A 25541-nucleotide genomic window follows, 5' to 3' on the forward strand; every position below is an offset into this window, starting at 1 on the left:
TGTTGGTAAGCTAAATACATGGTATCTAGTTTTCACTGAAATCATCAGACCGCGGGCATTATTTTCATCAATTATTATTGCAATACTTGTCCAAGTGTTTCAATGTCTGACCTCTCCACATCAAAAAGATTATCATGTAGTAGACTATTCTTAGAAAGCAGAAGCGTTACTGTTGGAACTATTCTGTAGCTTTAACTCATTTTCACTAAATTAAATTGAAATGCATATTGTTCTAAAATATTCTAACATATATTCTAATAATCATATATTCAATAAGAATGCAAGTTACATATTTTAAAAATATACCACAAAATATTTCAATTAGTGTAACATACAGATATATGTAAGAACATCATTGACACATGTCTAACTAATGTTTCCCTGAGAATGCCTCCCTTGCTTTGCATGAAAATATACATCACATATATTCAGTTAGCTAGCTGGTTTGTACAGTTTGTAATATATTTCACTTGCAAACATCTTGAGTGCCATTTCATCCCACTTAGTTGTTATTGGGAAGAAGATATTCTAATCTATAAGGTTATAAACTTTACCTCTCATTAAAATACTTGCCAGAAATTCCATTTATTTATAACCAACAGTGTTGATTTCTCCTTGGCAGACATGAGAAAACCTTATCCATCTATGATCTACCAAAGTAGTATTTCTATCTTGGTGAATCAATAAGTTTCTTGGGGTTACCTAGAGAGTACAGGTGAGGGGTTATTTACATGAGGGGAGTTACTCCAAAACAGCTTCACCAGGGAAAAGACTCAGCCCATCATTATTATGACCTCATGGAAGCTGCATAGAGGAGTCCACTTTCAGTTACCTTCCATGTCCTATGTCCTATGACATCTAGCTCAGTGATTTTATGCAAAGGTAAGGACAGGAAAATGTAATGATTGGAATCTAAACTGAGGGTCCTGTGAGCTTCGCTCCTCCTTCCTTCTACCAAGGAGTTTTACCAGCTCCATTGCTATTACTATAGACCTAGGTATCATTGTATTGTTCAACTCAATTTCATCTATGCTTACAGGTCAAGGTAATCTCTATTCCAACATGGCAATGGAGGGATGCTGTGCTGAGAGTGGGGTGCATACTACATCAGTGACCTGTTTTGAAAATTTAGTTACGTATTATTCAGCTTCCAATCCATGTATAAAGTTAGTGGTTTATTTATTTTGATAATCATGAGATATCTTGAATTCTTTTTTTTTTCCTTATAGAAGAACTGCATTCTGCTAAATAAAGGGAACAGAAATCCTATTTTTATACTATTGTCCCACATCTTACAAATAATGAAATTGCTTTACATTATAAACTCAGCCTTTTTATGTAGAGAACTTATGGGAAAGAGTATTGATTACTCAGAATATCTTTTATTTCAAATATGCTATCTGATAGATCTAAAATGATATGTACATCAAGGTCACTCACAAACACACAGAATCCATGGGAATAAAAAGGTGATAGCACCATATTCCAATCGGTGATGAACCCTTAGCAAAGCAGAATGACTTTCTCTAAAATTATATTTGTTTGGGAAAGTTCTTTGACAATTTCATAAAAATTGATTTTATATAGACTTCAGCTAAAATATAAGAATGCAGGTGACAGGGGTGTCATCAGTCTGTTCTCCTCCCATTCACCACTACTATGATCCTAGCAGAAAATGCCTTAGAATTTTGCAAATAGACAATAAATTTCTTTGCCTTCATGTTCCCTTTTGCCTTTTTGGTGGCTTCCACTTCTCTGAGAATAAAGGATATCTCAAAAGAGCCAGGTTCCCAACATTAATGTTTTGGTATGTCTGAATTTCTCAAGATGGTGCTTGTGGCTGAATTCTGCTCATCACACGTTTTGCTCATTAATTCAAAGAATGTCATGGGATCTTTGGTGTTAACTTGCCATATATGTCCATTGGTTTACACTATGTACATGGAGAAGCACAGCTCTTGATCAGTAATTAAAAACTATCTTAAAAATATGGCACATTTTAAGCATGTTATAATGGAACCTCTAGAGTGCTATACACAAGTTTCTCCATCTAGGAAAGGTTTATGATGAAAGCTGGACTTTTAAGCTGATGATAGTTCATTTTTTCATAATTCAGGCTACATTGCCCTCAAATTTGTATTTATAATATTTGTTCTGATAATAAGCATTTCTATTGATAGTTATTGCCTTAGACACAACATAGATCACATGAAAAGTGGATACATATTAGTCTCATTTATAGGTTTTGAAGCCTGTAATGCAGGATCTGACAGATTCACAAAGAAATCACATGATTTCTGTGGTGGTTTGATTCATGTGTCCCCAATAAACTTAGGAGTTCTGACTACTAGATTCCAAGTTGATGAAGAATTGGGAATTAATGCCTCCTGGGAGCCATGTATTGTTCAGGACAGGCTTATGGGTGTTTTAGCCAGCTCACCCTTGCTAATATTTGGCACACTCTCCTGTTGCTATCATCCACCTAATATTGGCCAGGGGGTGATATACACCCTCTGCTCATGCTATCATTTTCCTGGCCATCATGGAGCTTCCCCCTGGAGCCTTTAAGCCAAAATAAACCTCTTTTTTCCCATAAGCTGCTCTTGGTTGGGTGATTTCTCAATATGAACATTACTGCAACACTTGCCATACCCCCTTTTAGCTATCTATTGGTCAGGTTGGTCCAGGAAGCTTCCTCTTGGTTACATTATATCAAATGAAGACTTTTTCTGAGAAATATTATTGGATACATGAGGTCTTTACCATGGGTATAACAGGCTGAGAAAGTCATATAAATGTAGATGGCATCTTGGTAACATAGATTGAAGCAGAAAGTAATCCATGAGGCTAAGGATATATGTCCTAGAACTCTTGAGTTATTCAGTAAGTAGGAGTTGGCCAAAGATATCCAGAGTGGCTAGAAGCAGAGACTCTGTAGACTACAAAAGAGGAAGAAATGTATGAAAAATATGTGAAAGGCACTGCAGAGCTAGGAGTAAGGAAGTCACAAGCTGTGAAGAGCCTAAGCAGTGATTATGTGCAGAGCTGCCAGTGATGAAGATCTGAAGTTCTCAACATATGAAACTAAGGATTGGTAATGCTACCTGCTACAAAGAACCAATGGACTTGACATTCAAAGCCTGTACTCTTCAACAGCAGATTCAAGATTCAAGCCCTGCCTGGAAGGCCCAGAGCTTGCTTTTACATGTGTTTCTAAAGACACTGGCTTCTAGCTTTGAAATCAGAGGTCCATAAATCTATAGTTATCAGTTGTTAAGGTTAGAAGCCTCTGAGATTTGAAAAACTTAAACATTAAGCCACTGAGCTCAAGAAATTTGTGGCAGCAAAATTTGAAGGAGCTGTTTGTGTGATTTATATCCAATTAGGTCTCAAATAATCTCAGGCATCTCTTTGTGGCAATTTCACATGTGTGAATTTGCATGGTGGCTTTAAAATATGAAGTAAAACTGATACTCATCTATGAAAACTGTATAATATAATTCCTCTTTATGTGTGCAGTTTATTCAACAGTTTCTCAAGATTATGAGTGCTGGGAGTGATGTTTTACAATCTCAAGTTTGTTTCCTGGAAAGAATAATCATCTTTCAGATTTGTTCCTCTTTTGCACTGATTATCCTACAGGAAGGCAGCCATTATTCACTAAAGACATGGTAGTGACTCACATGAAGAGCTTCTGAACTTTCTTGTGCAGCCAGCCTCCAATAGCCATGTTGCCATGTCATCATGAGATCAGGCTGGACCCTGCTTGGTAGATTCTTTCTTGCCCTTTTAGGGACTCCATTTAAAAAGAAATTTTGACTTTATTTTGAGGGTGGAGGCTAACTCTTGAATGGACAAAAATAGTTGTATTATTTGCCAGGCACAACTCATATAGCACAGAATATAAATGACTTACTCCTGAGAGTACAAAGAATGCCACTCCATAGATCTAGTGAGGTTAATTGGGACTATAGAAGACTGGGTGTCTTGAAATCATATCAGAAAAACAGGTCAAAGCAGACCACTACTAGTCACATAGATGTAGGAGTATCTCAGAAGGAAAGAGATGATATGCCAAGATGTTTCATTCTGCTGTTTGTCTTAACATGCTTACTCTCTCATGATGAAACTTCCCACTAAAAACGTAATCCACAATAAACCCTTTCCTCTTGTGTGCTATGGCATTTTGTCTCAGTAACAAAAAGGTAGCTGTTGCAAATTCACCGTGTCATCTTCACATAGAAAAATTATTATTTTTATTTTTTTGCTAGGAGTGGTGTTGCATGCCTTTAATCCCAGTACTCAGGAGGCAGAGGTAAGAGGATTCCTGTGAATTAGAGGCCAACCTGAGACTACATAGTTAATTGCAGGTCACTTGGGCCAGAGTGAGACCCTACCTCAAAAAACAAAACACACACACAACAAAGAGACATTTTTTTCTTTATTAGCTGTATACATACTCAATGTGTCAGCAGCCATTTTGGTACCATCATTAGCCCTCTCCCTGTCCTTCCCGCTCCAAAGGGACCCACCTCATTGAGGACTGGGGAATCATACAATGTGGGTATAGTGATCAGATATGAGAAAGAGGAAATGCCTTTGTGAAAAATATCCCAACTGGTGGCTCAAACAATCTTTCCACACCCTTTTCTACATATTTCCCTGTTGGGTTTGTTGGCCATGTTGGGTTCGTTTTAGTTCTACTTAAGTGATGAGGTCTTGAGAGCCTCTGTTTCTCTGGATATCTGGTTTGGTAGGAGTTGAATGTTCTCTGTGTCTGTCTCCTTCACCTTTGTGCTGGTATCCAGTTCACCAAGAAAACAGCACTCTTGCTCATTTCCCCAATTGCTCTATGCTTTCAGCTGGGATCCTGGTGAGGCTGATTCTCCCTTCAGGTTCTTTATAGATGATTTTAAAAATATTTTGCCATTGTACTTGGGTTTTGTTCTATTCAATATCCTAGAATTAGCAATTGCTTTTGAATCTCCTTTCCTATCTTCAACCCTGTCCTTTGGTTCTTTCTTTGTAAACATAATCTATTTGGATTTTTAGCAAAGCTTACAAATATAGCAAGCATGAAGTCATTTCAGGAAAATATTATAATTTGTAAACACCAGCTGAACATACAACATGGTGATAATTATAAAAGCAGTATATCAAAACCAATGCATGAACAAATCAATTTAGATTCCAAGGCATTTGGTAATGTATGTTGTTAGTTAATAATATCAAATATCAAATGGCAAGAACTATTCAAATCAAAATTGAAATACAAGAGTTTCAAGGTAGACACGTGGGTTACTGAGACATAAACCAGCAGCAGACTATGGATAGTGTGAATTGAATCCCATTAGACATGTATTAAACTTGCGACTGTTTGCACATTCAGATCTTCTACCAGTTTGCCAGCAGTTCTGATTCTAACATGTCTGCAAAGCACTCCAATAAATGATTCTAGATAGATATTTTTCTTTCAATTTTAAGACATTTATATCATGAATGTATCATCTTACTCATTTATGGAATTTAAGACACAAGTTAATGACATCTCCTAAAGCAGAAAATATAGGAAAATTAATGGGAAAAAAAACTATGCGAAAAGAATGATTAAGTTAAGTAGGATATTTTCTATGAAAACTACAATGCAGAATGAAATATATAGTTTTTGCCATTGTTTTAAAAGGCAGTGGAAATGAGTAAAGTATAATAATGGTGTAATTATAAACCTTTGAAGATTTTTAGTGTCTAAAACTTTAAATTTATTAATGTGGAAAGACTGCTAATATGTAGCACAAGACATTATAACAATATTCATAGTGGTCATATGTTTTAAATCATTTCAAAATTGCATGCTGTGTATTGGTTTGTTTTTCAGTGATATTTTGCCTTTGTTTTATTTAAAAAGAAAGATTCAAGTGAAAGTTTTATCAAAAAGGAGGGCTTTCTATATCATTATATATTATACAGCCTGAATAAGCATTCACCCCACACCACGTGTTTCTATCCATTTTCTCTATTATATTTTTCCTCAATAAAACGCATGGCCCTCCGGCACTCCTATTATTTTTAACATTTGTTATTATTTGTTCAGCTAAAGTTTCTCTCCTCCCATACCCTCTGGCACACTAGAATGTAAAGAAATATGTATCACAAGAATATTGATTTTTTTCTTTTATTTTATTTTCTAGGCCCAAAAGTATTTTTGTAACATAGTAGGTATTTGTTATCCAATTTTTCAGGAAAGAAATGAGAAGAAAAGTCAGAAACCAGGGCTGTGGGGATGACTGAGGGGATAATGTACTTGCTACACAGCATGAGTATCAGAGCTTGGATGCCCAGAACCTGTGTAAACCCTGAAGTTGGGACAAATGTCTGCTATTCTAGCACACATGATGAGAAGGGAGGTAGAGACAAAAGAATTTCCCAGAAGCTCAAGGGGCAGATTGAGCATGACTAACATAATGAAAAAAAGAGAGCACCTGCCTCAAAGAAAGCAAAAGGTGTTGCCAGGCATGGTGGTGCACACCTTTAATCCCAGCCCTCAAGAGGCAGAGGTAGGAGGATTGCTATGAGTTTGAGGCCACCCTGAGATTCCACAGTGAATTCCAGGTTAGCCTGGGCTAGAGTGAGACCCTACCTCAAAAACCAAAAAACCAACAAACAATCAAAAACAAGAAAGAAAGAAGGTGAGAAATGGCATCCAACTTTATGCTCTGACCTCCATATGGATCCTGGGATTGGTACACATTATATACATGTGCATGTGAAACACTCACACATTACACAAACACACACACATGGTAAAAGAAAGAAATAAACATTTTTTTAAAATTTTTATTTATTTATTTGAGAGTGACAGACACAGAGAGGACAGATAGAGGGAGAGAGAGAGAATGGACGCGCCAGGGCTTCCAGCCTCTGCAAACGAACTCCAGACGCGTGCGCCCCCTTGTGCATCTGGCTAACGTGGGACCTGGGGAACCGAGCCTCGAACCGGGGTCCTTAGGCTTCACAGGCAAGCATTTAACCGCTAAGCCATCTCTCCAGCCCGAAATAAACATTTTTTCAAACAGGAGTGAAATTGTTCCTGAGAGTCAGTGAGTCATTGGACAACACAGGCACAATGCACAAACTCAGAGTTATATGGTTATGCTGTCTTCAAAGTGAATTACTGTTTTATTTGAATCTCACTATGTAACAAGAAATGAGAGCCTGGGTTAGATCTCTTCTGAAAATGCTTTCTTTTCTTGCTGGATTTTCCTCAGCATGAATTGCGCAGATATATTTGAGAACTTGGAATTTGTGACCAGGGATAGCACTAAGCTTGGTGGTACTAAAATTATTTTCCCCCTGCCTTTTCAAAATAAAGAAATACATACATAATAAAAATGAAATAGAAAAGAAAAAAAAAAGTTTAGTACCAAACACCCAGGTTGGGGAGCAAACTTCACAGCAGAAAAGAATTAATTGTGTATATATTTCAAATAATCTCTAGGTTTCAAATTCCAATAAATGATTTGCAGGCCTTAAAGTTATGTGATATCCTGACATCTTGGCAAGTGCCTTTGATATTTTGATCTCTATGAATTTAACTGTTCTGCTGCTAATCCACTGTCTCCCATATACTCTTTTCTAATGTGCTCTACCATTGCATACATTGCCTGTTTGTTTGTTTCATTAAAACTTTATTTAGTAAAAAGTAACTAATAAGAGCCTAGGATGATAAAGAGATGGGCCATTATTACAAGCAGACCCAAGATTGAAATGGATGAGGTAAGCCTGTAGACCCTGAGCTACTAGCTAGTATATGGAATATTTTTACTGAGTCTTAGTTTACCAACGGCATGACACTCTCTAACACAATATTGTGATGGTAGTGGTTATTGTCTACAAAGTGATTGTTGATAAAGTTTATATCCTTTTTGTAAAGAAAGAAGTAAAAGTAAATGTGAGCTCCAATGTATTGCTTTTGAATCCCAGTAGATGGTATTACATAGTCCTTAATAGCTGGTTCCTAAATTAGATTAGCTTTACATCATAATACCCATCAATCCTTACTTTTCTGTTTAGGCTTAGTGCATATAGAGCAGAATGAGGTCCAGGAATCATTTGCATCCACCTTGGTAACTGAAAAGTTTATGAAATTTATCACATCACAATCATTTTGAGGGACTTTATGGAGAACAATTATTGAACATTGCCTCACGTTGGTATGTGCTATACCTATTTAGCTTGTACTTAAATATTAATCACATAATAACCACAAATATGCCTTGATATTGTTGTTTCCTTTTTTTCTCCTTTAGGTATTATGAACTCCATTTATTAAAATACTTATTTAGTTATTTATTTGACAGAGAAAAAGGGAGAGAGAGATTGGGCATGCCAGAGCCTTCAGCCACTGAAAATGAACTCCAGACATGAGCACCCCCTTGTGCATCTGGCTAACCTGGGTCCTGGGGAATTGAACCTGGATCCTTTGGCTTTGCTTGAAAAAGTTTTAACCACTTTAGTCATCCCTCCAGCTCTGAACTCTATTATTTTATTTTAGTTAAATCTTCAGAACCGTTTATCCCACAGTAGCAATAATGCTCATAAAACAGTCTATGTGACAATTCATCATGAGATCTTTAATCACTATTTAAACATGAGGGAATAAAAAGTATAAATTTTCCAAAAAGGTAACTCATTAGTGTTCAGGCAGAAAAGATGCTGGATGTGGATATTCTCCTAAATTTTGTTGTTCTCCTTTTTACCACTTTTATGTTGGAGAAGTGGGCAATAAGATAACAGAAGCATGACACATGTTAGAACTGAGTTTCTATGAGGTTTTAGAGTTCACAAACAATAAAATCCCATCATCAGAAAGATTTATTTACTCGATATTCAGAATTATACTCCACTCTAAACTCTGAAGGAATGCCCTGTTGGAAACAAATAAAAGTGTAAGAGATACTATTACTTTACTAGTACTGACTAATTGTTATGCTGATTCTGCTGTTCTCATAGTCTTTTTTTTTAATCAGTCACAATGGGAATTGCTACATGAAAAGTGTCACCTTGTTCAAAGGGATGACTGTGCTGTATAGTCTTGCATTACAAGTTGTTGCAGTCCGGTTCGCATTGCTGTTAGAAATCACCCAACCAAGAGTAGCTTCTGGGAAAAAGAGATTTATTTTGGCTTACAGGCTCGAGGGGAAACTTCACGATGGCAGGGGAAAACGATGGCATGAGCAGAGGGTGGATATCACCCCCTGGCCAACATAAGATGGACCACAGCAACAGTAGGGTGTGCCCAACACTGGCATGGGGAAACTGGCTATAAAGCCCATAAGCCCGCCCCCAACAATACACTCCCTCCAGGAGGCATTAATTCCCAAATCCATCAGCTGGGGAGCTAGCATTCATATCCATCAGATGGGGAGCTAGCATTCGCAACACCTAAGTTTATGGGGGACACCTGAATCAAACCACCACACAAGTTAAATTAGAAAAGCAAAGTAAATCTATCATTTTCAGCTGTTTAATGAAACTGCAATATCTATACTATAGTTTTAAATGGGAATGCATATAATTCACAACAGTATAAACTAATCACTTTAGTAAGAGTCTCAGGGTTTGTACTATAAATAAAACCAATTCCAAAGACCAATGATAATTGTTTTATTAATTTAAAATGGCTGCAGAGCTTTCTAGCAACTTATAGCTAATTATGAGAGGTCAGCAAATATCTGTTTAATATAGTAATTTTTGAAGTACTACAGATCAAAGAAAAGAAAAATCAAATCATACTTTATCTCTAATAGCCTTGTACACAGTCTGTAACATAGTGAAATACATATTTATTCTATTTCTGGTCAAAACCAGCAGACTTTGGTTATTCTTAATATTATCTGTCAAACTAAAATGCAAATCTCCTTTCCTTCCCCCAGTATATGAAATATATTATCGTTCTCTCCACTACTAAAGTAACTATTTATAGAACACAATTTCTTTGTCCATTTTATGGTAAACTATGCCAAGATCATAGTAACCTTGTTTTAAACAAAATGCTAATTCAGCTGTGTACTGTGTCATTTTTCCACCAGTGAAAATTAAAAATTATGTTTTAGTCTACTGAGACTTTCATCAGATATATAGTTTTTCCTCTCATTACAGAAGTTTAAAATGAGCCACACTTCACAGATCAAAATGAGGAAGATGTCATTAACTAGCAGTCTAATCAAGAAGGTGTAAAAAACTTAATTAAAGTAATAGCAGGCTGACTCAATTATTCTGAAATATATTAAAACACATGCTCTACATATGATTGCATTCATAATTAGCATGCCATGTTATTTACATTTTATCATATTACCATAATTTTTTCATAGATACATATGTAAAATATGGATGCATATAGCCTCATATGTACATCTAAACCATATATTAATACCTACATGCACATAATTACACATACAATGGTAAACAAAATATAAGCATTTTTAATATGCATCTCACATCACTTGGCTAATAGATAAAAGATATTATGTTAGAACCAATACTTAGGGAATTGTTGTATATTTCTTGCCATAGATTATGGTGACAATTTTCTTCATTTAGCTTGATATCACTGTAAAATGAGCTACTCTTATTCTTTTTTAAAAAAAAAATGGGAAAATAAATCTTTTGAAAAAGAACTTTGAATGTAACTGCATGTTCTGGACAATCAACTTTCATTTCATATATAAAATTTACAGACTTATTTTGTTTTTCTTCTATACAATCAGCATTCTTGCTTTCTCTCCTCTTTTACTGTATTTGTACTTCTCTTTCTAAATCCTAACTGCCTTCAAAGAACCTATATGTACAGTTATGTTTAATTTCACTAAGAAATATATGTAAATTTTACCAAAGGTATAAAAAAAATACATCACCCAAAATGGAAAGGTTTTCTTCACCTATGAAAACCCCATCGGTTTGGTTCAAAGACAGTGGTTTAATCTTATTTATTGGATGCTGTGCTAGTTACTATTCTCATTACTATTATAAAAACACATATTGAAAAGAAAGTTATTTTGGCTATTAGTCTCAGGGAACTGCAGTTTGTCAAGGAATCCGAAGTATGGAAGGAAAGATCTACAGTGGTGTGTGTAATAGCACATCATATGGCAAGAGGACTCCTCAGAGTATAGCACATCTCCTCACTTTGCTGGAGAGCCAATAGGCACAGAATGGACCCAAGCAGGGTACAATTCTATCTGTCAAAGTTTTGACTCTAGCAGCCCATATACACTAGCTGGGCCTCCTAGAAAAGGTTCAGTTACCTCTCCAAATGGCAGCAACAACTGGGAACTAAGTGTTGACCACATGAGTTTGTAAGGATCATTTCTACAACCTTCAATCTTGGAATTGGCTCAAGCCATCTTATCCCCAGCCCAACTTCAAGTACTATTGTCTTAACAACCACAACATTGTGAAAAAGTCCATGGTCTCTTCTGAGTCTCAAGCACACTCTTACTATGATCACCTGAAAACTCAGCATCCAATTACCTTTTTCTATACATGTGTGTGGTATTCTTTTTTTCCCAATATACAGTGGCACATAGTAAATTTCCCCATTTCAAAAGAAGGAATAATAAGGAAGGACTCTACCAAAATACACTACAATCCAGCAGGGCAAACATTAAGTCCTGCTGATGCTATCTAGGAATCATGGATATATGACCCAAGTTCAACAGGCTTGAGCCTGCCTATCTTCACAGGACAGAGCTGCTGTCTGTATCAGCATGCTAGATCTCTCTTTGGCTAACTTAATTCAATGCCTGCAATTTTCCTCAATGTAAATTCCATATCCCTAGCATTTTCAGCATAATATGATATACTTTCCAACTCTGGATTAGTTCTCCCAGCTATACTCACAACACACACACACACACACACACACACACACACACACTTATTCAGGAACTCCATATCAAGATTCTTGACCTGGGCTACACAGTCAACATGCCAATTGTCACCTGACTCACTTTGGAGCCAGTCTCTTCTCAGGCCTCTGAAAGCAGTGGGAGACTGTGGAGTTGGTCATGCTGGCTGAGGCACATATATTGGACTCTGGTATAGAGTTTCCCTGCTGACCAAATCCCAGGTGATCAAGGTTGAATTTCTTAGCTAACTCTTGTGGCTCAGGATTCTCTGGTACTTTTGGCACAACTCGGACATTGTGCTTGGTTACTTTTCATTTCTAGATCCTTCCAAGTATACAAATGAAAAATTAGGTATCCTTCCCAATGAAGTGTAAACTCATCCCTTTAGAAGAGCAAAGTGAGGAATTTCAAGCAATTATGGACTTCATATTGTACATTGGAATTGTAAATTAAAATGGTTTGGCCAACATTAAAAAAATCTTAACTTGTTATATATTTCCTAACATACAGGTTTTTGTTTATTTTTTTGAAATATTAGTGTGCACCTCAATAACTCTCGAACTCTTGCCTTCTGTACATTGACAGGACCAGCATCCCCTAGAAGATGCAAAGTTCTATCATCAGCTTAAGATGTAGTTGTACTCATTTGGACCATGACTGCAGCATCCTCTGAATTTCTGTGTAACTAGGCATTAGAACACATTTCCCTAGGAGATTCCATTCAAGCGGAGCAACCATAGCATCAGTCTGTCTATATTTATTTACATGGAACTATTTCAGAAGTATATGCACTTGAACATACTAAGGCCTTCAATGTCAGGGATTTTTATCAAGGCACAAACCTATTGTTCCAGGGCAAAGTTCTTGGCTTCATGTTGATGTTACTAATCCCATTGAGAACTACAGACACTTCATTCATGTATACCTTATTCACACTTTCAGCCATGATTATGATGCTATCCTGGCAAACCTACTCATCTTTCACATACTCCAACTAGATTTTGTTCTCACTTGCTATAAATCTGGTTTAACACTATGAGTAATAACTATGTGACAACCTTATTTGTCATGCTGGCTTGAGGTTTCCTTGGCAAAACAAATTAGTCCATTGCTTTTTTAATTTAGTCTCACTCAAAATTTTAGGACACAAAAATGTAGCAAATTCTTTGGTAGAATGTAACATAGATGGACAGAAGCCCAATTCCCCATGCACACTGTGATCTAAAATGTTTTAAACATAGACTCGGCTGTCAATACTTCCAACAGCATCCCAATCTTTGCATCTCCTACAAGAATACCTCAAACAATTTTCTGAAAGCAGTTTTGGACTTCAGTGCCTGGAAGCTACAAGCTCATCCACATTCCTCCTGAAAACCAATGGTAAAGGTGTAAGAACCACGTGATTGGGTGCAGTGCAGCCGTCACTCTGCTCTTCTATTATCAGCTTTTTGAACTCACTATATTATGTACACTGTGTGAAAACTGTGTTCTTGTTGCTGTGGAACATGTAACCTATAAGAGGAAAACCTGGTTTCAGATTTCAGTGCACCATGGCAAGGAAAGCAGGGAGCTGTCACTAAAGTGATAACAGGAGTGCTTGGTGGAGATCATCATATTGTGACTGGATCATCTTTGCATTTACTTCAAGTATAATATCATTTGGTCAGAGGCAGACAAGTTTAAACATCGTCCTTTGCTTTGGTTACTGAACTCCCCAATACAGTAGTGGAAAGCCTTAGCATGCTTCAATCCTCTTTATGCTTACATGTCCACTAACTGGCAAATGTAAACTGCTAATGTTTTTTGAGAGCACAGTTTACAGACTCACCAGTGTTTCAATACTAAGAAAATTGAGTCTTACTAAGAAATTATAGAAGCTCTGTATTATTGAATAAAATAATTTACATTGATTTTTCATTTATTAATTAATCATATTATGTTGTATCACCTGCTTGAGACACTTACAATATGCATAAGTAAAGCTGTATTTTAAATGGCAACTCCTCCTTTAACAATAGTGGTGGTATATAAAACCAGTATCTGTGCTTTGGGATAGCATTTATATTACCTATGAATGTATGCTTATTTCTACCTAAAATATTCCTAGATATCTACAAGTAGGCTTTAAGAAAGTTATTTTATCTTATTTAATGAAAATATAGCATATATTGTGATACACACACACACACACACACACACACATAATTTGTTCAGGCCATGTACACATTTCCACATGGTAGTTACATTTAAGCTGTACTCACTGGTAATTCTTTAGACTTCAGAGTATTTACTAAAAAGCACTCTAGAAGGATTATTGGCAGCTAAAATTAGCAATTCCTATCCTAAATGTTCCCTGTCTGTGCTAATATTATAATAATTTGTCATTTTCAAGAAAAAGCCGAGCATGGTGGCACATGCCTTTAATCCCAGCACTAGGGAGGCAGAGGTAGGAGGATTGCCATGAGTTCAAGGCCACCCTGAGACTCCATAGTGAATTCCAGGTCAGCCTGGCCTACAGTGATACCCTACTTCAAAAAACCAAAAAACAAAACAAAGAAAAAGAGAAATTCAAGGTCATCCTTGACTACATAGTGAGTTTGAGGCAAGCCTGAACTACATGAGACCTTGTTTCAGAACAAGATAAAACAAAAAGTAAAAACTGTTAGGCAGAGTTCTGATTTTTAGATAATAAATTATTTTGCAATAAAATAAGCTTGGAAAAAGAAAATAATAGAAAAACAGATAAAAATTAACACTATAATACAAAATATCAATTCATTTACATGGCAAATTACTCCTAGATAAATTAATTTTCTTCAAAGAAATTCAGGATAATTTACTGATATAGCTTTAGTATAAATATAATGTAGAAACAAATACTTTCAATGATGCATAATCAGTAAGCTTAAATAAATTCCATAAAATTTCTAAGTCATGAAATTCACAAGGATTAAAAATTGCCTTTCACAAAGATTAGGATATGTTTTGAACATAAGAAAACTTTACTCAATGACAAGTACATTCATCAAGTTATAATAAGCACCATCTATCACTTCCATGGTTTGTTTTGTCTAGAAGTAGAAGACAAATATTTAGTTCCACATAAGTTATATCAATGAAATGAATTTGAATGTTGTAGAACTTTACATTTATAATTTTCATCATATCACACATGAATTGTCACAACCATAATTAATACACTCATCCCTTTTCTCAGATGGGGAATTTAAGTATTAGAATAAATAAAGAATTTTCTCAAATTAATTTTTCATTGCTTATAAAACCAATACCATCCTATTCCTTATTTCCAACTGATTTTCTGTTTGCTCTCTCTATGAATCTTAAATTACATAATAGTGCATGATCAAGTAAGAGTTATACTCTATAAATTATTAAACTTAGGTAAATGTAGAAAAACCTCATAAATTTTTAGAAGAACATGTTTGATGCTGAATTTAATTTGATTTCTGGTTATATTAAGAAGGTAAAAGCAGCTATACTTTGAACAGAAACCTTTCAATAAAATTTGATATCCTTAACATTTCTCGCTGGAGAATGAATATTTTAATCTCTAAATTATTTTATACTGTATAATATATTTTGTATTGTATAATATAAAACCTTAACTGAGTATGAGTATATCATGTACAATCACTTAAACAGAAACTATATTCAGTTAACATGTAAAATGGAATAACATGACTGAAAGCTGGAAGCTGGAAGGGAGTCAGTCCCCAGAGAGTCAGTGCATCTAGTGCCAGAAGGTGCTACATGGGCAACTGGGGGAAAATGACCAATGTCAGTATAAGCAACTCATGGTCTAACCTACTTAGCAGCAAATAACCTGTTGTGATGCTCACACAAGTGCAATAGTGGCACACAGCCATGTTGGGAAACCAACTACTCTTGATTTGGCTAACTGATCCGCTCAGTTGAATGGGACCCATAGCTAGAGCTGGAAAACAAGTCACAATCATATACAAACATGAGCCCACTCTCAATTATCAAGATACCACCAATCATGGGCTACAAGAGGGCCTACACCTATTAAATTCTCTATAAAAATAAGGGTTATCCCATTTTTCTGGTGCTAATTTACTCTCTGTTGGAGAATCTGCTTTTCTTTTTCAGATAGACACAGATCTTAAAGAGTGAACCACCCCACTATACCTCAAAAGAGCCCCAGTTGAAACTAAGAATAAATAGAAAAACAAAAAAAAGGTGCTGTTTTCTTGGTGAATGGGGTACCAGCACAAAGGTAAAGGAGATCAATACAGAGGACAATCAACTCCTAGCAAATCAGATATCCAGAGGCTCCCAACACCTCATCACTGAAGAAGACCCAAAATGAACCCAACATGGCTCAGATACATTTTGCAGAAGAGGGGCTGGAAAGCAAGTCAGTGCCATATGTTGGGTCATGATATGCAGAGACATTTCTCCTATCCATAACTGTGGGATAACTCCATAATGCATGACCCATATACCTCAACAAGGAAGGGCCAGGGGAAGGAAGTAGGACATGGACAAGCCTAACAATGGTGCCAACTTGATTGTATTCACTGAGTATCAAACTATTTGATAAAATTAAATAAATTAAAATTTAAATACACATTTGTAAGCCTAATGTGGTGTCACATACCTGTAATCCCACTTGGGAGGCAGAGTTGGGAAGATCACCCTGAGATGATATAGTGAATTCCAGTTCAGCTTGGGCTAGAGTGAGACCCTACCTAAAAACACCACCACCAACAATAACAACAAAAACATATGTACATATCCCTCTTTCCCCATTTATATCCCAATCAATAGATTTATTTATAATTCATTATAACTATAGAAATAAATAAAATACATTCCTGGAAATGTTATTAGTATATATCAGTATTGACAAAAATTGAAAAAGTTATCTTCAAATAAAATCTTCATGTTTTAATTCATTTTCAAAAATGACTGGTATAGGGTAGAGGACAATAGAACTACCTCAAAAAATTACCACAGTTTGTCTTTATTTTAATTATTAATCTGAACTTGAGAATATATAATAAAACAATTTTGTCAAGTTTTACTTACATGGAAATCTTTTTTAGCTTATACAAACTAAATATTGGCTACCAAAATCAATATATACATCTGTAAGTATATAAGAACTTCTCAAATTTTACTGGAATCATATTACAGATTAATTTATAGAAGTATGTATAAAACTGTGATTGATGAATATGTAAAATCCTAGACTTTGCAGAATTTTTTTCAGCTCCACCATGATAACCCCCTCAAGACAGCTCTAAAAGCCTTATGTATTGATTCACTTCTCTTCTTTTATTTAGGATCTGGAATTTAAACTGTCCACAATCACCAATAAGTTTTTTTTTTTCAAATTTTTTGTTCATTTATCATAGTCTACCTGCTTTCCCCCAGCACTGCAAATATGCTGACTTTATTGCACTGATGTATCAGTTACTGACTTATTACTCAAAAAAGTACATTGCAAAAATGTTTAAGGGCTGATTTCAGCTTCCTGATCCAGATGAGTGTTTGGCACACTCCCCTGTTGCTATTGTCCACCTTATATTGGCCAGGGAATGATATCCACCCTCTGCTCATGCCATCGTTTTTCCTGCCATTGTGGAGCTTCCCCTTGAGCCTATTAGCCAAAATAAACCTTTCTTTCCCATAAACTGCTCTTGGTTTGGTGATTTCTATCAGAAATGCAAATCTGATGGCAAGTTTACTACAAGAACATTTGAATAAGTTAAAATTAATTAGCACATAAAAAATGTTGAATATCTTGATAAACATAAAATGAGCCAATAATCTTACTTTACTTGTGGCAATGAACTACTGGAATGAGCTATAACAAACTATTGAACTATGGGAAAGAACTACAAATATTTCTCATGGATATTACAAACAGCTTTTTGTGATATTATTGCTGTGAGATGCTAAATTCTTCACTTGTAATTTGCCATAAAGTTAATCTTACGACTATGTAATCCACCTGCCTAAAATAATGTGATAATATTTCCTCTGCCTTGTTCTACCTTTGACCTGAACAGTGCAGGTGACCAGTATTGAAAATCAGTGTTTAGAGAAGCTGACTGATCTTAAGTGATGCTCTATGGTCTCTTTCTCCGAGGCCTGTTTGGACCCTCAACTCAGAACAAACATACATGCGTAAGAAGTGCTGATCATGGCATTGAAGACAATGAGGTCAGTAACTATGGGCCCACAGATCTGATAAATTCAACAAGGGGGTTTGATGTGATTGTTCTTGTGATGTTCTGGATCAGCAGAGTCCAGCAGGACAGACCCTAAATTGCTTCCTTTAATGAATATTTAAGGATTATACAAAGTTGTAAGCTCCTTACCCTTTCTTCAAGCGATGTAACACTCATTCACATATTGTTCATTTTTTTTTTTTATGTTCAACGAAAGTGCTGATGAATGCCCTTATACAGAAGAAGCCACAACCATAGTAATATCAGACCAGTGGTGACACAAGATGCAGCAGATTTACTAAAGGCTTAAAACTAAATTTCTCTTCATTTCCTTTTTACCTCAGGCTGCTGCTAGAGGGAGCTTGCTCACTTCCTGGGATGGACACCCAATGGGGTTAGCTCTCCCACCACCCAGTTCATCCACTTCTGGACAGGAAAATTCCAGAGGTTAGCTTTTCCTAAATCAGGGCTGTACCCACCAAATAGAGAATTTAATGAGTTTTATTCTATAGCATAATTACCTGGCATAGATTCCACATTTGTGTTAACAAAATATTTTTATGACGAAGACAAGAAATAAGGGAGGAAAAAAAGTACAGTGTACTAAAACAAATCAAAATATTTGGAAGTGGCTTTGTGCTTTAGTTATTTTTTTTTTATTTATGATCATTCAAGTATAGTAGATGACTTTGGCTTTCATTTTCATCAATCTGTATGTTTAGATCTTTAAATTACCTATTAGATGTTTCTAAAAGGTATATGCACACAAATACACTCTACAGAGTTTAAACACAATTTGTAGACCACCTACCTTCTAAGATATTGAAAGTGGTACATCACAAACTGAAAGGATTTATAAAAAACATATGACATCATTGTAGTCCTCCCTTAGTGCCTAAGAGCAAAATCAATAAAATAGTCTTTTAAAACATTAGAAATAAATATGTCAAAAGAATGAAGGCAACCGGGCATGGTGGCACATGCCTTTAATCCCAGCACTCCCAGAACTCGGGAGGCAGAGATAGGAGGATCACCAGGAGTTTGAGGCCACCCTGAGGCTACATAGTGAATTCCAGGTCAGCCTGAGATAGAGTGAGACCATACCTCGAAAAAACAAAACAACAAAAGAAAAAAGAATGAAGGTATTGTTTTTCCTGAAGTTATAGTTTATGGTATACAAAATTAATTTTTCTATATCTGTTACACAGAGAGAGCAAATAAAGATGTATGAATGAATATAATGTATATACATGTAAATAATTCAAAATAAATTGTATTCAGTAGTCCTATTTTAGAAAAAAATAAACAGAAATATATAGGACATTCTATTCCTACCTCTATCAATAGTCTTATATTCAAAGTTTACTTCCTAATTTGTCCTTAAATGCATAAGACAAGAATTCCTGTATCTAGTTTTGAAAAGAGACAAAATCAGGGCCTCCTAAAAGTGTTTCTATGAACATCCCCATTTGCCAAAGAAAATGTAATGTAATCTTTCACATATAACTATGTGAGATATAGAAACCAAATACTTATTGATAATAAGTTATATATTTATTTTGAAAGAATTTTTATAAGTATCATTTTATGATTTATTAAAGAACAAAAGTTATTTTTCATACTAATAAGAAGGTTATGCTTATTATATGTATAAATAATTAAATTGGCTAAAAAATTGATACTGCAAAACATAAAGGATCTTCAATCTTTTTAGATTTAAACTGTATTCTGGTTCTATAATTGCCAGTGCTGAGAAAGCTGCTTCATACACATATGTAGTACAAAGTTCAAGAGGTAGTATAGGTGCATTTCAAAAATTGTTGGAGGGCTAGAGAGATTGCTTAGTGGTTAAGGTTCTTGCCTGAAAAGTCAAAGGACTCAGGTTCAGTTCCCCAGGACCCATGTAAGCCTGATGCACAAGGTGGCACATGCATGTGGCCTTCATTTGCAGAGGCTGGAGGCCCTGATGTGCCCATTCTCTATATATACCTGCCCCACATTCTCTTTCTTAAATAAATAATTTGTTGGAAATAATACCCTAATGTACAAATACAAACCAAAGTGTATTTGATGATTTTCATCACGTGTGTATGTATGCATGTGTGCAGATGAATGCAGGCTATGTGTAAGCATATTGGAGGAAACTGGTCTATTCCTCTTCCATGTTGTTTCATTATGACAGTTTCTCAGTTTACCTTTATTTGCTGTTTGTTGCTTTTTATTTCTTTCTTTCTTTATTTATTTTTTTTCTAGTCAGACTGGCTGAGTAGTGAGCCTCACTGATTCTCTGATCTCTTCACCCCAGATGACTGGGGTTATAGAAGTGGATGGGTATGTGTGGCTTAATACAATACTGAGTACCAAAGTCAGGCTTTCCACGCCTTCAAGCTTGCAAGTCAAGTGGCCTTAAATCACTGATCCATCTACCAAGCCTGTCATTTAAGGATTCTTTTAAAGAAATTCTATACAGAAACTAAATAGTATTTTTTTTAATTCAAATATTTAAAGCACAGTACAAATGAAAGCTATACTTATTTGACACATCTGTTGAGGAATTAATATAGGAAAACATTAAATGTCTTTGTTTTTCATAGTTAAACCTTTGTGTTTCCAGAATAATATATATATATTCAGAAAATCTAGTCATCTTGAATTTCAGTCAATTTGCTAATTTAGGCAACATATTTTGTTATTGTGCTATTGGAGAGCAATGGTTAATCTTGTGCACAATTTGTGAATAAACCAGGGATTCAAGAAAGTTTCAACATGTAACATATGTGAATTCTGAAAGACCTAACTTAAGTTCATTGTGTGTTTGATTTTTAATTAATTTTTGGTTGTGGTGTGTTTATCTACTTAAATATTTTGTGACCCACACATCAAGTGAGGTTACCCTTTATGGGGTCATGATCCACCTTTTAAGAAGTTGGTGACTAAATCATTATAAATTACTTCACATATTTTTCATAAATATTATTCATATAATTCAAGGAATAAATATACGCAGACATAAATTAGCCTTGTCCAATTTCAGTTACATATTTTTAACCATGGTATATAAAACATATTAAACAGAAAGTTACAGAAATAAACAATTAATATTTTAAATGACATGTCATGTCAAGTGGCATGATATAATCTCATGGTATGCTCCATATGAATCTTCCCTCTGCCAGCATATCTCTCTCACTGACTCATCAGTTACTGAGTAAACATCTCTGTTATCAGACAGACTTTACTTAAATCACAGTACTTGAATGTCAGCAACCTTTAATTCACTGAATAATGATTTGATGTCTAAAAGTAGTGATGCCTGCAGTTTTACTATAACAAGAAGTAGTAAGTAATGCGCTGACATTAAATGAAAAAGACTTTTCAAAATAATCAGTAAATAAAATTTATTGTATGCTGAATTTACTAACACAATGAAATATTTTGAGAGTACAACATTCACCTAAATATTATAGAGTAAATGGTATATTTTTTTCTGTTTTCATACATCAATATCCTACCTTATTTACAACTTAAACTTCACAATAATTATGCATGTATACTAATGAGAAAATATCATCTATTCATAAGCTTGTTATGCTTGGAATCAGATATCAACTCAGAGTCTTGAAACACACACACCAGAAAAAGGGGAGTTCTTGTTTACTTCACAAATTTACCATAATCTCCTCCACTTCCTAAAATAAAGCTGAATTATTAATAGAAAAGTAAATGAACTATCATTTTTATGCTACATATTATCGCTATCATTTTTCCTTTGGTTGAATATATGTCAAAATACTAACTTAGTGATTTTCTGTCCATAAGCTTGTCAAACACTCCTCACAAGTACAACACAGAAGTAAGAAGAACTATTGCCAGAGGCATAGTTCAGGAGGGCCTTGGCAATAGAGTTTATGAGCTAATCTACTCAAGGTAATATATGTATACTAAATGTGGCTGCAAGATGTCTACTTGTATGTACCAATGTGTCAGTTAAGTTTCCATGTGCGTGCTTTACTGACCTGGGTATTCATTTGGGAAGCAGTTTCTGAACTGCTGATATAAGTAAATGTACAATAACCACTTCCTCAGCACAGCAACTTGACCTAGTTTTACAATCCCCTGTATTTCCCTCAAGACTGATAAATTTAAAGGACCTACCATCTTTATATACAAGCTTTTCTCTATCATTAATGATCCTTGAGGGTCACTAATTTAAAATGTACTTTGGAATCCTCATTTTAATCAGGGATATATATATATATATATATATATATATATATATATATGTATATGTATATATATACATATATGTATATATGTGTGTGTATATGTGTATACATATATATATATATATATATATATATATATATATGAATTTTTTTAAGTGGGAACACATTCAGAAGCAAGTTCATTTGAAAATGTGAGACAAAAAATTAGCAACAAATCAGCTCCAAAATTTTTTACATAAATTAGATTGCACAAATAAATATATTCAGACTATTCCAAATTTATAGTTATTTTTCTCCTAAACTTCAAGATGCTATTTAAGATGTTGCTAATTAAATCTGATCAGCACTAATGTAGAATTTGCAATCTGATTTTCAGATCATGTAGTATAAAGTCAACATAAAACTTTTATTCCAAAAGAAAACTCAGTTGGATATTAAAAATTACATCAGAGGTACTAGATTATGTATAAATAAAGTTTGATTTCAGGGTTTGAACTATTTTCTTAAGGTGTGGTAGTTTACTTTCACAACTGTTATACATATTTGAATGTCTATGCTTACTTCCATATTCTCAACTTCATCTACAGGGACAATGAATGTATTCTACAGAAAATTAATGGTTTCTAGGTTTAAAAGTAATAGTTAGCCTTACTGTTGTAGGTTTATAATCCCAGCACTCAGAAGGAGGCTGAGGGAGGGGATTGTAATACTTTACACTCTAGCTCAGTCTGGGAATACAAAGAAAAACCCTGTTAAAAATCTACATGATTTGATAAAAAAAAAAAATTGGGGAGCAAGATAGTGACTCTCATGAAAAATAAAATTAACTTTTAGATGAGATATTTCATGCTCAACAAACACAAATAATCACAGAAAGGCAAATACCACATGTTCTCATTTCACTGTGGCTCCTAACCTGGAACAGCTTGAGTTGCTGGCATACCACATAGGCAACTTGAGGCCCAGACAATAGGGATGGATGGGTTTGGAGAGAGAAGAAGGGGAGGTAATGGGCAAATAAACACAAAAGTAATACAAAAATAAACTGGCACCATAAAATACCTTTTTCCTTGAAGGTAGACTAAAAGATTAAAACCCTCAACAGGAATGTGAGAGGAATACTCATACTGAATGACCAAGGAGAGGGTGGGATGAAGCCTAACCTTTGGAAAGTGGAGGAAAGGGAGGAGGCTAACACTACTTCCAACATGGCTATATACACACTGTGTACATAACAAATAAAAAAAAAGAATTAAATAATAAAAATAAATAAATAAGACAGATTACAAAAAAGCAAACAAGCAAACAACAACAGAAACACTTTGGCTCTGACCTGTAACCCCAGTACCAGAAATCAGTGCTATTCACATTGAACTGTTGATGGGAGAGACCTATGTGGTCCCCAAAACAAGACAGGCTTCTGTCAAAACACTTAATCACCCACCTAAGGTAAAGTGTAAGACTCTGTTACTGAATACACTGTATGTTGCTGACACACCAAAAAACACAGAGTGACCTGGCTAGAATCCAGAAGAAAAATAGTTCCCAGACTGTTAGCCCACCTAGTGCTGGAAAACACTGCATGAGCTACTGGGGGGGAAGTGGACAACAGTGTGAATAAGCAGGGGTCTAAGCTACTCAGAAGCAACCAGCCTGACAAGGTGTACACACCAGTGCAATGGCAGTCCACTGCCCAGAGGGTAACCAATAGCTTTCTGATTGGCTAAGAGATCTGCTCAGTCAAAAGGAACCCATATGTGGAAGAGTGAACCACATCAGAATCCTATGGAGACAAAGATTATGCTCTCCAATGTCACGTACCCACTAGCTTTTGGCTAAAAGAGAGGGTAAATCCATCAAATTCTCCCTAAAATAATAATGCTTATACAATTTAACTTATGCTGACTTTAAGATCCATGGGAGAATCAATTTTTCTTTTTCAGAAGGTACGGAGACCTAAGGAGATATGCCACCCTTCACATTTTAGCCAAGATCCAGGTGAAACCACAGAGGAATTGGGAAGACCAGCAGGAGTGTTGTTGCCATGGTTACCCTGACAAATAGCACCAGAGTGAATGGGACAGTCTTAGGATTCTCAACACATACCAAAGCAGAAATCCATAGGCCTCTAAGAGGTCATTAATGAAGTAGACTTAAAACACACCCAACAAGGCTCAGGAAATTTTGTGTAAGAGGAGGCAGAAAGATTGCATGAGACCTAAGTTGGGAAGTCATGCCCAAAAACATTGCCAACCATCCAATACCTGAATGTTGCTCCCACAAAGTATTACCCACAGCCCAATGGGGAGTATCAATAACCCCAGTAAGGAGAGACCCCAGTGGAATAGGGCCAGGGAGGAGAGAAAAGATGGGACCAACACATGATATGTCCATGCAAAGTATGTTCTTAATTAAAAAAAAAAAGTTAGTGAGAATCAAGAGAGAGAAACACACACACACACAGAGAGAGAGAGAGAGAGAGAGAGAGAGGGAGGGAGAGAGAGAGAGAGAGAGACAGAGACAGAAGCTGTAAAAGATTAAGGTCAGTCTTCATTGTACCCTCTCCAGTGCCTTGTGACTCAGGTGTTCCCTTGAAAGGCCTGGTGAAGGTTCAACCATTTGCTCTGCCTTTTAGGATGTAGAATTTTATGGTACCATTGTCGTTTATGCCCAGATTTGTGTTTCCCACTCTTCCCTTGTTCTTCCCTCCCTCCCCCCCCACCCTATTGTCCATTCCTGGAAATGCTTGCTGTGTATGTCAGCATCTTGTGTAGATTCAGGTTAGGTGCTGTAGATGAGTTAGACTATGCAGCAATTATCTTTCTATGATTGGGTAAATTCACTGAGCATGATATGTTCCAGGTTCAACCATTTTTTTCTTCAAATTTCATGGTGGTGTTTTTTTCTTACTGCTGTGTAAAATTCCATTGTGTAGATATGCCACATGTTAGTTATCCATTGACCTTAATCTTCTACAGCTTCTCTCTCTCTCTCTCTCTCTCTCTCTCTCTCTCTCTCTCTTTTCTCTAACTCTTTTATATTAGTTATCTTTTTCTTCCTTCTCTTCATGGGCACTGACCTGTAACTTCCAGTACCAGCATGTGGCTATCATCCACAATGAGCTTTTGATCAGAGATACTTACAAGGTTTCCTAAAAGGATGACAGAGTTCTGTCAGAGTACTTG

The 25541-nt window shown here is 35.6% G+C and overlaps 1 protein-coding gene across 50 annotated transcripts in view; it reads right to left on the reverse strand.

Annotated features, from left to right (window-relative positions):
* Ptprd (protein tyrosine phosphatase receptor type D) overlaps nucleotides 1-25541 on the reverse strand; it is a 2343620-nt gene that overhangs the window by 2179108 nt on the left and 138971 nt on the right. The window lies entirely within an intron of this gene.

The sequence above is a fragment of the Jaculus jaculus genome, chromosome 1 (genome assembly GCF_020740685.1).
Source record: "Jaculus jaculus isolate mJacJac1 chromosome 1, mJacJac1.mat.Y.cur, whole genome shotgun sequence".
Taxonomy (NCBI): domain Eukaryota; kingdom Metazoa; phylum Chordata; class Mammalia; order Rodentia; family Dipodidae; genus Jaculus; species Jaculus jaculus.